This window comes from Urocampus carinirostris, chromosome 14 (assembly GCF_059441175.1).
Source record: "Urocampus carinirostris isolate Australia breed hairy pipefish chromosome 14, RoL_Ucar_1.0, whole genome shotgun sequence".
Lineage (NCBI taxonomy): Eukaryota > Metazoa > Chordata > Actinopteri > Syngnathiformes > Syngnathidae > Urocampus > Urocampus carinirostris.
Window position 1 is genome coordinate 11,678,730 of NC_142362.1, and position 17,562 is coordinate 11,696,291.

The window sequence follows — 17,562 nt, forward strand, 5'->3', positions numbered from 1 at the left end:
CGACCCCATCTATCCGATATCTGCTCGTGCAATTGGTATCGATCTCGTCGGCTTCTGGCTTCCTGTCATTCCACGCCAGACTGCTGCCTTATGTCTTCCTCCCAACAATCGCTGAATCACTGGCGTTTTGGGTTAACATGCATGACTGGCCCATTTCCCTTAAATAAAGCTTGTGTGAAAAACGTCACGCATCTGGGTCCTCCTCCTGTTCCGGTAGTTGAGAGCTTTTCATTTTTTTGTGGCTCCCGACGAATACAAAAAAATACGTAATTTGCCATTTTGGACTCCAAAATGGCTGTATCAACCTTTTTGGTTGCCAATAAGAAAGTAAATGGAGTTTTCCATAATTTCCACATAATGGCGAATAATTGTTATGTGAAGCAAAGTGGAATATGTCCTTAATACAGTTGAGCAATCAATTATTAAAATTATATTTGTTATTTGTAAAAAACAAAAACAAAAAAAAAACATAAAGATAGAATTTAGTACAGTACTATTGTTTATTTAACCAAATAATCCAGCCTGTGGCTTGTTCTTTGGTTTCAATGTCTACTATAGTTATATAGTGTTTAATAAAGAAAACAATAAGGGTTTTATGCTAAGCAGGTTTTGACTATCGCTGTACCTTTTTTTGGAAAGCAACCCCATCAAAAAAAGAGTGATCACATTGCTGCTTTTATCCCCTTTGTAGATTTTCAACTAAACTGTAAAGATAAACTCAATTATGCTTGAAAAACAAATTTCCATGTTGAAGGGAGACAGTTAACGTGATCCTGGCATCTGGCGCCAGTACCACTTGGATGCCTTCCTGGAGAAGTGTTGTGGGCATTTTCCAAAGCAGAATGACCTGGGAGAGACTTGGTCTCCTTGTTGGATAAGCTGAATGAAGTGTCTTGGCAGATGGAGGTTTGGGCTTCCCTGTCAAGGCTTCGATGGACTAAAAAATGCTAAAAGATTGATGGATTTTTTTCCTAGTAGTTTATTTTGTTTATTAAATAATGATGTACATAAATACAACATTTTTATGTCACCAGTGCATTATGAAATAGAGCATGATATCAATGTGTCATTGAGAAATCCTACATCATAATTTTGAGACAGGTTTGGCCCATACAGTGCAATAAATTAATCCAACATGTCAAGTAACTTTCCCAAATTAAACCCCCTCCAAAACATTTTGTTGACACATTATTTTATCTTTTTTTTCTAGGAGCTCAGTGTTTCTGATCTGAGATTTCTCATGGACCCATTGATTATTTTTGGTGTAAGTTCGTGCCATTCAGTATTTAGCTTTATTGTACTTTGACCATTCTTGTGTAATTCCGACTCCTAGCATACCCAAGTAGTCAGGAAACCAGAACAGGTGACCGACAGATGTGGCAGTGTAATACTCCAAGACTCAATTCCCATCAAAACAGTGTTTTAAAAAGGGAACAATCTCCCCAACCACATAAAAAGTTGAGGGGTTGTATTAATCTTGGAGGGCATTACCCTCCCAAGTTTTGGTAGATTCTGCTAAATTTAACAATATCAAAACGGTGAAGAGCCCAGACGACCCACCCTGACCCTTAATCCTATGAGACAATTATAATAAGTGAACATTTATAGCTTGGAAACTAAAATGAGTCAACTCAAGTCAAGTCATGTGTATTTGGAGAAAATCACACCGCATGATTGTGGTGGATGGATTGTGTACTATATTTGTAGTTTGTGTTCAGTTGATTTTTGCAATTGGGAGATGGAATAAGGGCTTGCTCTGTCCACTCCACGCATCGGCCCTGTATTGCAGTACCTCCGAGAACGGTGCATTCGCACTGATCGCTGCTTGGCCCTGTGGCTAGGACCTTGACTCAGCCTCTTGGCTGAGAGCAAGTGTCTCGGCCTCTTGGCTTTGTAGTGTATTATGATTTGACCGGTAACGGATAATGGATAATTGATAAAGAATATAGAACAATAAACCTCTACAAAAAGCCCTTAATCACAAAGAGTCTCTGCACAGATCAAAGACTATTGCAAACTATTATTACAGACTATTATGACACCATCCCCTGATATTGGCAACATAAACTATAGGTTATTCATATGCTATAGAATGGAAGTGTGTTTTAAGCTTAGATGTAACATTTCCACTGAGGTTGCAGACCGAATCTCAGGGGGAAGAGCATTCCACAGCACAGGGGTCGGAATGGGGAATACTCTTGAACCAGCGGATCTCTTCTTTGCTCTTGGGATTACCAGTAGACCAGCATTTTCAGATCGAAGGCTCCCGACCGAAACATAGGGCGAAATTAAATCTGAAAGATATGAGGGAGCTAGTCCAAGCATGATTTCTTATACTACCAACAAAACCTTAAAATCCCATCTTAAGCTAACAGGGAGCCAATGCAGTTTAGCTAAAATTGGGGTAATGTGATCAAACTTTCTTGTCTTAGTTAAAAGCCTCGCTGCAGCATTTTGTACCAGCTGAAGGCTCTTGATTTTGGACTTCGGGAGGACAGAGAGTAGTGCATTACAGTAATCGAAGGTAATAAACACATGGATTATAATCTTCGCATCCGACTGAGACAGCATAGCGCGAATTTTAGCAATGTTGCGAAGATGAAATAAAGCTGTTCTAGTAATATTCTTAACGTGTGTTTGAAAGGACAGATCGGGGTCAAATATGACACCTACATTTTTGACTGAGTTACTCTGGGTGATATTACATTTGTCAATGTTTAGAGAAGTCTTTGAGAACAAAGGTTTGGAGGATTTCTAATCCACGTAATTCATTTTTTGCAATACAATTGACACCAATCAATAAATTAAATGTGGTGGCACCTCAACTCAAGCAACAACATAACATCATCTACGAAGAGTACTTTCAAGTGAATATTTGCGACGCTCCATTCTCCAGACCATTGCCACCTTTATTTTCTGATCATTTTTTTTTGTTTCCGCGAAGGAGTGCCAAAGTGGCGAGAGAGCTGTCAACGTAGTTGAGTGCACCTGTAGAGGAAGTGGCAGGAGGGAGATATGTAATAAAGCCTTGTAGACCAGTGAGTGTCTCGCTACTTCTGAGTGCACGCTGATGTTTACTCAGGTGCGAACACAGTAACAGTCCAGTCACTCGAAAAGGGGTGCTCACAAAGGACACCTTCCTGTCACAATGGAATTGCGTACTTTTTTCATAAGGTAAATGAGTTCGTAATGTGATGAAGTCACAGGAAAAATCCAAATTGGGTGATAGATGTTGCCAAAAATAGTTCTGGGAGAATTTTTTTTTCACTGAAGAATTCAATTAATTGTGGCACTATGCAAAACAAATTGAATAGACAGAAGGAAAGATAGATTGATGAATGGATGCATAGATTCATAGATGCATAGGTGGATGCCTAGATGGATGCATAAACGCATATATGGATGCACAGGTGGATGCATAGATGCCTAGATGTATGGGTAGATGGATGCGAGTACAGATAGATTGATAAATGGATGAATGCATAGATGGATCAATAGATGGACTGATGCATAGATAGATAGATGGATGCACGGGTGACTGGATGGATGAATTGGTGCATACATATATAGATGGATGCATGGATGAAAAAGTGGATGCATTGTTTCATAGGTGGATGCAAGAATGCATATATGATGCATATATATGTAGATGTGTGCATGGTTGCATACAGTAGGTGGATGCATCAATGCATAAATTGATAGATGGAGGTATAGATATATGGATGGATGGATGAGTAAATAGATGGATGCATAGATGTATGAATGGATTAGATAATTTTGGAAATTATTTTATTTTGCTATAATTATAACTGATTTAAGTTATGTTTTCAACCTGTTTTCAAGGTAAAATGAAAAAAAATAACAGTGTTTTCACAGATTTAATGGCAGATGGTTTTGCATTTGAAATACAAATCTTCTTTATCAATATATTTCTTGAGATTTAAAAAAAAAGCCTCAATTTTCACAGATGATATTTGTTCACACTTTTCTCGTGTTTTTTATGCTCAAGCAGTTTTGTTTATATTTAAATGATATTCTTTTAGATGCATTTTATTATTTTTTTCCTAATGTATAGTTTTAAGGCAACATGACCCGACAAAATTAATTAGTAGCACTTTTTCGAGTATCAATGCCTTCGCAAGTCACATGTATTCTACCGTGGCACTCCAGGTCTCCGTGGATGTACAAGAGGGAGTCTCATTGTAAAGTCTTGTGGCGATGTCGTCCTCATTAAGATTGATGAGGAGCGCCCAATGTCATGGCTGGGTTAGCATCCCGTCGGCGAGCCGGGAACAGAGCTAGCTCGCCGCCGAGCTCCGCAATGCACCATGTAATTAGCTGGTTGAACGTCAAATGAACAGGCTAATTTATTCACCTGAGTTATTTATGATGGGGGTGGTTTGTAGTTGGGCTGTTTCAAATCATCTCCTCCGTTTGCCCTTTTCAATAAGCACTCTAAACTGTTTCAGGTTCATTGAATTCATTTTTGGAGGGTTTTTTTCTGCATCACTTAAATATTTTATTATTAATATTGAGCATGGATACTTGCCCACATTGATATATATATATATATATATATATATATATATATATATATATATATATATATATATATATATATATATATATATATATGCCGTAAATGCCTGCATTTACACCAATTACAAAATACAATACCTGAAATAAGAGGTAAATAGATAGATAGATAGGTAGATACTTTATTCATCCCCTAAGGGAAATTCACATTTCCAGCAGCATCCCTGAGCTGAGAACAGTACAATAATAAAGCCAAAAGAATACAATATACAAATACCCAGTGTGACGTGCAAATGCCCACTGTAGCGTGTTATATAGAGTAACTAAATAGTGCTACACAGAATACATATTGCAGTAAGATTCGGTAATATCCAATGTAGGTGGTGTGGTTTAATGTGGGCCTTTACTCTGCTGGGTGGAGTTAAAGAGCCTCATGGCATGAGGAAGAAAAGATCTCTTCAGTCTGTCCGTAGTACAAGACAGTGACAGCAGTCTGTCGCTGAAACTGCTCTTCTGTCTGGAGATAATGCTGTGTAGTGGATGCGATGGATTGTCCATGATTGACCTCAGCTTTTTCAGTGCTCGTCTCTCAGCTACTGTTGTTAGGCTGTCCAGCTCTTTGCCCACAACAGAGCTCGCTTTCCTAGCCAGTTTATTGAGACGAGAGGCATCCTTCTTCTTGACGCTGCCTCCCCAACACGCTGCCGCATAGAAGAGGGCGCTTGCCACTACTGTCTCATAGAATGACCAGGTGACCAGGTTATTCTGGAAGGTTTAATGCCTCATGTGTGGCCCTCAATTTCCTTTTCTGCTGAGGTTTTGAGTTTTTCCTTGCTCTCATGTAGGTTTTAGATCAGAGTATAGTGTAATAATAGTCTATAGTCTGTACAGTCGTTTGAGACTCAACAAATAAACATGGCTTGATTTGGCTTATATGCGCATAAAACATAACAAACACATTATTTGTTTTGCAACATCCATAGCAGCATGGTCGTCCTGGAAGGGGGAATTACCTCATGTGAGCTCCCTTCTCAAGGTTTCTTCATCTTCCTCATGTTGAGTTTTTCCTTGCCCTCATGTAGGTTTTAGATCAGGGTGTAATAATAGTCTGTGGTTTGCAATCATTTGTGGTCTGTGTAGCCCTTTGTGATTAAGGGCTATACAAATAAACTTGACTTCACTTGACATGACATGAGTGCGTAAAACAGGCATAGCCACCGAATGGCCCTTACCCTCCCCTCTCTTCCTCCTGTTTGTTCAATATGGCTGTCCCGAGTGTGTTTAAAAGGGACCACATCTTATCTCATTGATTTCTAGTAGGTTTTATTGCATTAATACACTAAAACTGGTCTCAATAAAGTTAGTGATAAGTAAAAGAGGAAAACGGTGACAATAGCAATCGAGTCAACAGAGATTTGGCCATCATAGCGCTGCTTAAATGTACAGTAAATTATTTCACGCATGTGCTGTCTGTTTTCATTTATTAAAGGACGAAAATGGTGAAAGTAAGGAAATTACTGTTTAAAACAATATCCAATTCCCAAAAAGATGAAAAAGAAGAGTTTATTCGAGAGCATGTGCACGTGGTACACGGGCAGCTTGACACATGCTGCATTGAAGATTTCAACCAGATGTTGGCGTCAGATGGGACTTTACACGGAATACGATGGCGACCAGATGAAGGTGCTGTATCTGAATCAGATTAGGAGGTTTCTCCTGCCACTGGCAACTATGTAAACCAGTACTATCCGTTTCTGTTACTATCTGGAAACCAGTATTGATAGTAAATGATTTATTTCCTGAATCCTGGTATCTTTGTCAAATGCTGAAGCTTCATGTAACACTTCTTTGTTTGTAATCCTATAAAGGCTGCTTCTAATTTCAGCAAATACAGATACAAATATAAATATAAGTAATATTAAAATAAAAAAAACAAATCTACTGTTCAGATTTTAAAGTATTATTTTTATCGTTAGAAAATAAACTGTACTATTTGCCACCAGCAACGAAAAGATTTTCTGCGGGTCTCAAAGACATTTGACTAAAGGTTGGACACCACTGGTGAAAATGAAAATGGGGGCTGGACAACATATCTGTACCGATGATCCCAAATCTTATTTCACATCGTCAGTAATTGAGGGTCCACACAGGTGCTGAAGAACCTTGAAAATGCTTGAATTTTATTTTTGTTCTCAAAGAATGAAACGTGCTTGAATTTTTGGTGAAATTGTTGACATTTATTATAGGCTATGTAAAAAAAATATATAGTAGCGTTTTCCAGTGGTAAATTATAATGGGAAAAACTTACTGCGACTGAAAATGTAAGCTTCATCTTCCTGTATTTTTTACCCAACTCTGTATTTTTTTCCCCGACACATATTGTTCGGATACACAAACTGTTTGCAATTGACTCAAGATCTAAAAATCGTATATCTTGATAAACACACATACAAGGTTAAAAATGGCACATATTTATCGCATACATGTTTGTGGCTCTGCGAAATGCACGATTCACACCGGATTTCCTCGTTTAATGGCACTGCAGAAATTAGGAAATTTGATTTAAGTGTCCCTAAAAAGTGCTCGAATTTGGCCAGTAAAAAAATGTACGAACCTTGGCAATTTCAGAAATGACCAGAACAGATAATTGCATTTCGCTGAATTTTGGGCAATGCATCTAATAAAATGCCTAGCAGTATCAGAACCTGGTACAAGTAGAAATCTGCGACTACTCAAGTTTTTAAGCTTGCTATCCGTTTAAAAAAACAGAACATTTCCTTTCTGCCTATTTTTATTTCCTTTGTACTCACCCAACCTTGGTTCTGTTCATCAAGCATGCGAAGCTCTATTCGCTGCGGTTATCGACGGTGTCCACACAAACGGTGAACTTCACCCCCCAATGAAAAACGATTTGAAAAAGTACGTAAAACTAAATTGATGCCATCCTTGATTAAATAAGACAGCCAGATGGGAGGTTAACGAGAGCTTGTCCCAGCTGCAATGTTATGTTTTCATGGCAAATGACCAAAATAATTACAGAGGTGACTATTTGAAGGGCAACTGATCGTATTGTCTCAGTGTTTGTTTTTTTGGCTCTGCGGCAAAACCATTTACTTCTTCATTCAATTACAACCAAGAACATACAAAATGGCCAGACCTGAACATGGTCTATGAATACTGCATCGTAAAGGTTTTAATTAGAAGGTCAGAGGGGATATGAACGTGCCCATTTTAATTCACAAGCCATGTTTTGCATTGTGTTCCATGCAAAATGAGTGTCTTGGGTGGGTTCGTGGAAAGAAACAGATGCAAATAAACATTTAGTCTATTGAATGTCTGGGTCAATAGAAAGGATCAAATTGATGATTTCAATGATAATGGTCTTTGGCGCAGGATGGCATTAAATAAACTGTTCTAAAACATTGTCACAAGGAGAAACCTTAACACAATTCAGCATTGAAGACACTTGCTAAACAAGTGTATTTCTGGGGACTAGTAACCACTTAATATTTACATTATGAACAAAAAAACGTTTCTGGTTGCTAAACTCCAATGTACTGTTTCTATCGTCAGGATCTAACGTTAAACATTACTACTGTCAAGTGTCTGAAATTCACCCCAACTTTATTTGTGATTCAATGATTTGCACTCAATTGTTTAGTTTAACATTTTTAACTTCAAATAACTTTCTGAATTATCAGTGAAGTACCTATAATAATACCTATAATTAAGAAATTATCTGAAATGTCTAGATTTAAAATAACCAATTTACTGATTCAATCATTAGGATAAACCATTGAAAAATAGCACTGTCAAATGTCAGAAAATCACCCCTAATTAAATCTCAATTGTTTACACTCATTGTAACTGTTTAACATATATGTTCAACTTCAAATGACTATAAATTACTTGCAATTACTGCATCAATGAATTACCTATAATTAACACCCAAATATTACATAAAACATGTACCAAACTCCAAATGATCTGGTTTTAAAATAATCAATGCACTGTTTCACTCATCATTGTCCAACATGAAACACTAATACCGTCTAGTGTCAGAAGTTTACTCCAACTTAAATCTATGAGTCAATATTTTGCACTGCTTTTAACTGTTTAACATATTTTTAACTTCAAATAACTTTCTGAATTACCTAGAATCACTGGATCGAGGAAGTAGTATTGTTTTCACAAGATAACTGTTCATAGAACATGCTACGATCTCCACAATATCTAGTTTTAAAATAAAAAGTGTACTTTTTCATTCATGAATATCCAACATGTCTATGTTGTGAGAAACGTATCCCAATTTTAAATCTATGATTCAATATTTTGCACTCCATTTAACTGTTCAACTTAAAATAATTATGACAATTACAATTACTGCATCGAAGACGCAGTTGTAATTCACGCAAATATTCCCATAAAAAGTGTTCCAAACTCCAAATTGTATTTGCTTCGAAGGTAGGATTGGCAACCATTGTTTGTATTATCAATGTGCAACATGAAACACTCATGCAGTCCAGTGGCTGAAAATGACTTCAACACAAATCTGAGACCACATTCAAGAAGACATGTATTGTTGTAAACAAATATGTAAAATTATCATCTTTAAAGCACGTGACTGTTCAAACTTTTCTACTTACCTATGCCATCTTCTGGCTAAAATCATCATTGCAGCCTATGTTGTCTGTACGGCGCGTGCACGTACGTGTCAATCTTTGACACACCTGAATGGACACTTATTTAATCTTTTTTGGGGTTTGGGTTTGGGGTTGAAAAATATTTGATTAAAAAAAAAAGTATAGACACCTCAAACTATGCACCCCACCTTTAACAAAAGTATGAGTGTGTGTGTGTGAATGGGTAAGTGTGAAGCACATTGTAAAGCGCTTTGGGAGGTTTTCATTGACTTGAAAAGCGCTATATAAATGCAGACCATTTACCATTTACCATGGAATGTACATTTTGATACAGTATGCAAATAATAGTAAATAATCTGCAAAAAAATGCACGATAAATAAACAAATAACTGTCCATTCGTTTCAATGAGAATATATCCATTTGAAATTCAAGTTGCGTTATGCGCAAGGTATCTTGACAATTCTGACATTTTTTTAGTGGTAGTTTTACCTGTGTGTGGTACAACTTGGAAAGTAAATTCATAACATAGTTTATGGTCTTTAGCTGTTTATCAGCTGGATGGAGTCTGTAGGAATAAGTACCACATGGTGTCTCAAAATCGTTTACTTTCTGATCTGAGTGAGTGGTTGTCGAGTTTAAGTCATCGACACTACAATTTTGTCAGTTGTACAAAAAAAAAACATGTAGTCGACATACAACATACACAGAACAGTTTTGTGAAATTAAATGAAAGTATGCAAAGAAGTCTTCTGCTGGTTCGAGAGCGTTCTCCATCCGGGCACCGGTGCTGTGGAATGCTCTTCCCCCTGAGATCCGATCTGCAACCTCAGTGGAAATGTTTAAATCTAAACTTAAAACTCACCTCTACTCTATTGCATACGAATAACCTACTCCTCTTGTCGGTTGACAATAGTCTGTGTAATATAGTGTAACAATCTGTGAAGCCCTTTGAGACTCTTCGTGATTTAGGGCTATACAAAAATAAATGACTTGACTTGACTTGACTATCTGCATTTATATAGCGCTTTTCAAGTCAAGACTTCCCAAAGCGCTTTACAGTGTGCTTCACATTTCCCAATAGCGGCCGTGCAGCCATGTAAGGCGCTAACCTGCTTATTGGGGGCATTAGGGGTTCAGTGTCTTACCCAAGGACACTTTGACATGTAAAACGGAGGAGCCGGGATAAGACTAACTACGGAGACTCAGCGTGACCAGATCACACCATTTTTCTTCTCATTTGTCTATGCCCAGCCTTTCACAAGGTTTTTGGTTTTTGCGGTTACCTGCAGAAGAAAGATGGCTTAAAATTCACCTTCTTGGTGAGGCTCATGTTAATTAATAAAAATACAAATTTATTGACCTGCAAGTGTTTTAAAAAAATGCACATTTAAATAATAGTTCATGTAGTTTTGCATATATTTTGTAATGAATTAAGTTTTTGACCACTAAGAGGTGCTAGTTAATACACAATGTCCACTTCAGGTTGCTTAGCAACCGACACAGTCTTAAGAAGTGTGTTTGAGCAAAACAGTGACAATAATCGATATGGACACTTATAAATATGTTCACCAATTTTAACTGTTTTTCATTATGGAAGTTCAATTTCTGTAACCCTGGTTTGAATAAAAACAAAATATTGAGAGAAATATCAGTAATGATTTGCCAAATTTGCGTTTTTATTTCATTTTACAAAAAAATGATCCGTGAGAAGTATGAAAATGCAGAGTTAATGTTTCAATAATTTTGGCTATTTTTAAAAAGACTAATCATTTTTTCCAGTTTTCCCACAAATTGTGGTCATCACCAGTGTCTAAATTGTCATAAAAATATGTTTTATATAATTTGAGATTGAAATAATGTTCTTTTTGGAATATAGTGGTTAAAGGAAAACATATTGATTAAAAAACACACATCCATCAACAGATTATCAGATCTTTTTTTGTGGCCCTAATATGCAGACAAGCCTCAACTACCCCATATTATTAATTAGTAAACAATTTGGCACCTATCAATTTTCCATTGTTCTGTTTTCTTTTTTTTTGTTATCTTTTCCCTAAGCAAATGGATTAATCAACACTTTTCCGCCTATGTGACACTGATGGTAGATACCACAGTTGAGAATTGATTCTCCTGATTATTGGCCACAATCCTGATGCTGCACTCGTACCTTTACCTTCGAAATTTCACCAGAATGGCCAGTTTTTTTCCATTGCTCCTCGAGAATTGTCTGTGTTTATTGTGTTATATTTTTGTGATTATTTTTTGTTTATGTTAACATTGATGAAAAAATATGTTAACTGTATTATACAGTTGTACTATGTAGCATCATTTACAGTGTAATGGCCCAATTTTGAACTGCCACGGCATGGTCTTTGACCTGAAACAACTTTGATTGACTCTCAAAATAAGAAATCGATACATTTTAAGCTTGCAAGGAGAGCAGGAAAATACCTTACAAAACACCCTGGAAGTCAAAATAAAACCTGTTCTAAAAGTAATCCCCTTTGCTAGCTAGCTCTTCTTATTTAAACATCCTAGGTTGGAAAAGCAGATCAACGAAAAAGAGTGTGGAAAACAAAGAACAACAGCAACTTAATTAGCATATAGTAACCATGATTAAAACAAGCACAAGCGCTCAATAATAGTCAAGATAAAGAAAAACTGTGTGAAACAATCGGCAAAATATCCCAACCCTGGCATCATAACCGATCTTTGCATGTATCGACGATTCAAAATAAAACTAGATTTGAAAGCATTTTTGGGCGCCAATTGACTATTGCGTGGGGTCATTCACCTCTAAAGCAGACGGTCCCTTATTTACGACCATTTAACTTACGAAAAACGGAAGTTAGGAACATTTTCCTATAATTGACCTGGTATAAACATAGTAAAAAAAAAATAATAACATGATGAGTTGTTATTTTAGAAAAAAAAAAAATTAAACTAGGTGCTCTTTGCGCTTTTTAGTAACAGAAATTGGTCTCAACTTGAAGAAAGGTTGGAAAGCAGTATTTATCAAACACTGTGCCCAAAAAATTATTGTCTTACTGTGCCGTGGTAATATTTCCAATTTGTGTGCCTGTGCGGTCTAGCGAAAGCTCTTTAATTTGGATTTACTTTTACCAGAGGAGACTGGTGGTGGCCCGTGGGATTTTTTTAATGAGATAATTTAATCTGGCCTGTGAGAGTAGAATACTTTTTGGGGAAAGCTGCTGAGTCAGCAAAACCAAACACGACGATTCAGGTTTTGGTTTTGGCAGTTTTCAGTTCCGGGGTAACTTATCTGACTACATGTTAACAATGATGTTCATATGCAATGGCCCAGGAGAGTGGAATGCCTTTTGGAACAAATGCTGAGTCAACAAGACAAAAAGTGCTGAGTGAAATGAAATTAAATGAAATGATCTGCATTTATATAGCGCTTTTCAAGTCAAGACTTTCCAAAGCGTTTTACAGTGTGCTTCACATTTCCCATTAGCGGCCGTGCAGCCATGTAAGACGCTAACCTGCTTATTGGGGGTATTAGGGGTTCAGTGTCTTACCCAAGGACACTTTGACATGTAACACGGAGGAGCCGGGATTCGAACTGCGATCTCTTGATCCCAAGACGAGCGCTCTACCTCCCGAGCCACCGAGACATTTTGTATTGCCTGTGAAATATTGTGATTCTGGCCAAAATTGTGTTGGCCTTTGAAAATAGAATGTCTTTCCAGAAAAGTAAAACCAGCAAAAGTCGGCAAGACAAAAAATGCTAAGCCAGTTTCTTTTATTTTCATTTATCACATCTAGGGTTACCTTACCTGTCTGCCTGTAAATTAAAGTGTTGATTTTCAACGTCGTTCTGCCTGGGGGAGTGGGATGTCTCCCTGGGTAAAAAAAAATGAGTCAACAAAACCAAAAGTGCTGAGTCAGCTTCTTGTTTTGCATTTTTCACATCTAGAGGGACCTACCTGACTGCCTGTGATGGTAGTCATGTTTGAACTCTTATTCCATTTTCATGGGTGCACAGACACAAACAAACAAACATACAAATGGATATACATTTTAGAAATACTTGGATCCCAAAACAAAATACATAATAACAACCCTTGCTTTGTCGCACATATTCAGAATGAACTGTAAGATAATTTCCTATTACACAAGTTCACCATAAATCTTGCATGCAGATAAAAACTACCGTAAATTCCCGACTATAAGCCGCTACTTTTTTCCCAAATGTTCAGCCCTGCGGCTTATTCAGTGAAGCGGCCAATTTATGGAATTTTTGTAACGGCCACCAGCGGCGCTGGAGTATAAAAGGTAAGATTAAGACCAGTACAATATGGGCGTCAAGAAAGATTGCAACTTCTAAGTTTAAGCATACATTGTCTGTAAAGTTAAAGTACGTTCCGATAATGAGGAAGACGCCCTTGATGGCGATAGTTATGAGGAGGAAGTTGAGGAAGATCTTCCGTGATTTTCACAATTACGGGATGCTTTTTTTTAACAGGCACATTTGATACATTGCGAGCGTGATCCTACTAGCGTGTTGGTACCTTTCAAAGGCATGTTTTAGGATGAAAGTTATATTATTATTATTAAAGCTTTGAAAACTCTCTCGGTGTACCGTCTTTCTTCGTAAATATGTGTAACCAAGTATAATATGTATTTGCAACTGTATATTTTTGTAATGTATTTATTTTAGAGATTTATTCTGTTATGTGTTCTACGGACAAATCAAAAAGAAGGAGCGGAGCACACGCGGGCTGATGGGAATTGAGGTAAAGCTGAGTTACCGGTATATCTGTCTGTTTTCGCAACGGACAATAGTGGATATATATGTTTCCCACCCTTAACTTTGGAAATATACATTTTGTTTCCTTGGATTACTTTCATCGGGACTCGGACTTTACAAGTCTGCATACTACGTTAATTACGGGTATCATTTTCCATTTATTATGCCAACTGTGACTCTAGAATTGTGTACTATCTATGCAGACCTTGACTCAGCCTCTTGGCTTTGTAGCGTATTATGATTTGACCGATAACGGATAATAAAAATTTTTAAAGAATATAGAACAATAAACCCTACAAAATCCCCCCCCCCTGCAGTTACAATCGTGTAGCTTACAGCCTAGTCTGAGTCAAACTTGTGATTGTGTCACAAGTTTTAATGCGGGGGCACGTGGCTTATACATGGGTGCGGCTTGTGCAAGAACAAAAGTAGCAGACTACCTAAAAAATGGTAGGTGCGGCTTATAATCAGGTGCGCTCTGTAGTCCGGAATTTACGGTATTACAATCAAATTGATGTATGATCAGCGATCCTCATAAGCCTTTTTCAATATCACATAAACAGTATTTATTTGTGTATACAGCGCTATTTTTACCAGAAAAAAAAACCTCAATATAATATTTTTGTCATGTACAATCCTTAGAGTAGAATAACATAATGGAATGTATTGTTATTGTAACATGTGAAATTCACAACGGAATTAACATTCATCTCTGGTACTGTGACTATGAAGAGTGTGATCATGAGAAATAACCCACTGCGTTTTTGTATGGTACATTTAACACTGGCGATTAAGTGGTTAGAATTGACTTCCCATTGCATCCAACCGCAAAGTTTGAGCAGAGAAAAAAGTGAAAATACATTTCTACTCAAAACTTAAGGGTGTGGGTTATAGACGAATAAATATGAATTTTCAGTGCTGCAATTCTAAATATGTCAACAAAACATGCAACATTATAACGAAAGGAAGTGTATGATTTTGCTTAAAATTCCAACAATGTTCACACCTGAGCCCGTCCAGTACCTGAACTTTGCGCCCCGAAATGGAAATGTGCGCCCTTCCGTGTAGATACAGGTTATACCGGAGTTCCCTCGACATCCACGAATCGATAGGTGATGGACAGGGCGGTTATCGATCACTGCGGTGCGCAGGCTAATTTATGCCACAGCCCCATTGAACCCCCCTGCGACTGAGCTACCCGGGCGTGAAATTCAAATTATTATTACAGCCATGCAATTCCATTATCTGGGAATAGGATATGTTGCTTTGGCATATATTGCCTGTCTTCCTTTAGGAAAGGGAGACGGGAGGAGAGTTGGAAATGGGCTGGGGGAGAAAGGCTGTGACCACGGAGATTTGGGGAGGGGGAGATATTAGCCCACTTTGCCATTGTTTATTCACTTTTCTACCTTTATAGCAGCAGTAGGCAACTATTTGGAGCTGCGGGCTGCATTAGGTTAAACCATTTGACCAAGGAGCTGATACAGGAGACCTATCCAGTTTGTTTTTATTTCAGAATAAAAATGCATGCAGACATATACATGATATGTTTATTTTCATGTTTTTAAATAGATTGGTTTGATCAAATTGGTTTGTAAATGCTTACTATTAAATCAAAGTAATAGTGTATTAGGTCCCTGTTTTCAAGCAATTTTGTGGTGTATTTGTAGTATTTCTGAGGTCGTATTTTCTTTGTATACACACAAAGAAAAACGAGGGACAAAGTTGGCTCCAAATATATATATTTTTTTAAATTAGTCTAGTCAAGTCATGTTTATTTGTATAGCCCTTAATCACAAGGAGTCTCAAAGGGCTGCACAGACCACAGATGATTGCAAACCACAGACTATTATGACACCATCCCCTGATCTAAAACCTACATGGGGGCAAATAATACTCAGATATTGTCAACATAAAATATAGGTTATTCATATGCTATAGAATAGAAGTGTGTTTTAATCTTAGATTTAAAAATTTCCACTGAGGTTGCAGATCGAATCTTGGGGGGAAGAGCACTCCACAGCACCGGTGCCCGAATGGAGAACGCTTTTGAACCTGCGGATCTCTTCTTGGCTCTTTGGATCACTCGTAGAAACAGTCTAATGATACATAATAATTTCCGTTTATAAATACCTTTTAATCACCGTAATTTTGTATCCATAATTTCATTGACATTTTATTTACCTTTTTTAATTAAATTAATAATAAATAACTAGAGTAAATATTGAAAAGTATATATAACTATAAAATACATTATTTATATAAATGTCTCATCTCATCTCTCATCTCATTAGCTGCACTGCTTATCCTCAGTAGGGTCCCGGGGGTGCTGGAGCCCATCCCAGCAATCATCGGGCAGTGGGCAGGGGACACCCTGACCTGGTTGCCAGCCAATCGCAGGGCACACAGGGACAGACAACTCACTCGCTCATTCACACCTAGGGACAATTTGAACCGGCCAATTCACCTGAAATGCATGTTTTTGGAATGTGGGAGGAAACAGGAGTGCCCGGAGGAAACCCACGCAAGGACGGGGAGAACATACAAACTCCACACAGGAAGTCGGGAGCTAGATTTGAACCCACGCGGGAGGTTCCCATGACTTAAACTGTGCCGCACATGCGCTGACCACTGTGCCGCCGTTCTGCTTATATAAATGTAAGTATCCTGGTGGCACCCACCCCTCTTCAGGCCAACATACTGTATGTTTCCACCCAGTCTTGAACCAGATACCTTTTTTTAATCTTTGTATTTATTAGAAAAAAAAATTACAATCATATCTTGTATATTCATTTCCATCATTTATTTTAAAATACTTATATAAATGTAAGTATTTACAAAAAATTCTTATTTACAAAAAATACTTATATAGCCTTATATTTATATATCTGGTATCTGGTTCAAGACTGGGTGGAAACATACAGTATGTTGGCCTGGAGAGGGGTGGGCGTCACCAGGCTGTACTTGCCCAAGACACACTACAGGATATGGTGCCTCTACGACTATAGTAGTTAAGGGATCCAACCAACCGACCAACCATGGTACTCTTTATCTATAACTTAATACAATAGGGGGAAATTACATGAACTAAAAGTGCGGCTGGATTACAAATATTCCTTGTTGCCAGCTCGCCTCGGGACGGCATTAAAAGTAGCAGGTAACGACATTAATGTACGCTAATTTATGGAACAAGTTTCCATCACACGGTGTCTTTTCATGTAAATTTTGGTGCCAGGTTCTTGAGGGGAGGCCGAATGGAGTGACTGAGCCCATTAAAGAACTCCGTCTATGTTCATTCAAGCAGGGTTAATATGCATAGCCTTTCTTGCTTGGAGTGGCACCTGGGGAGAACTAACTGGCTGTGAGAAGACTACAATTTATTGTTGAGCCCTACTGACCCAGGACACCTTGCCATATTATTGCGAGAGACCAAAAATTATTCTCAGCGTCCTTTATCCAATAACCAGCAAAATACCCCCAGACCATAACACTACCACCACCATGCTTTATTTTTGGCATCATATTGTGTTTGTCAAATGCTGTGCCATTTTCAGTTCAAATTTTGACTCATTAGTCCACAGAATATTTCTCTAAAAGTCTTGAGGGTA

The 17,562-nt window shown here is 37.7% G+C and overlaps 1 protein-coding gene and 1 pseudogene across 1 annotated transcript in view; both read left to right on the top strand.

Annotated features, from left to right (window-relative positions):
* Nucleotides 1–17,562, top strand: part of erbb4b (erb-b2 receptor tyrosine kinase 4b) — a 434,153-nt gene that overhangs the window by 109,108 nt on the left and 307,483 nt on the right. The gene's annotated exons all lie outside the window — the stretch shown is intronic.
* Nucleotides 1,698–1,814, top strand: LOC148352637 (U2 spliceosomal RNA; annotated as a pseudogene).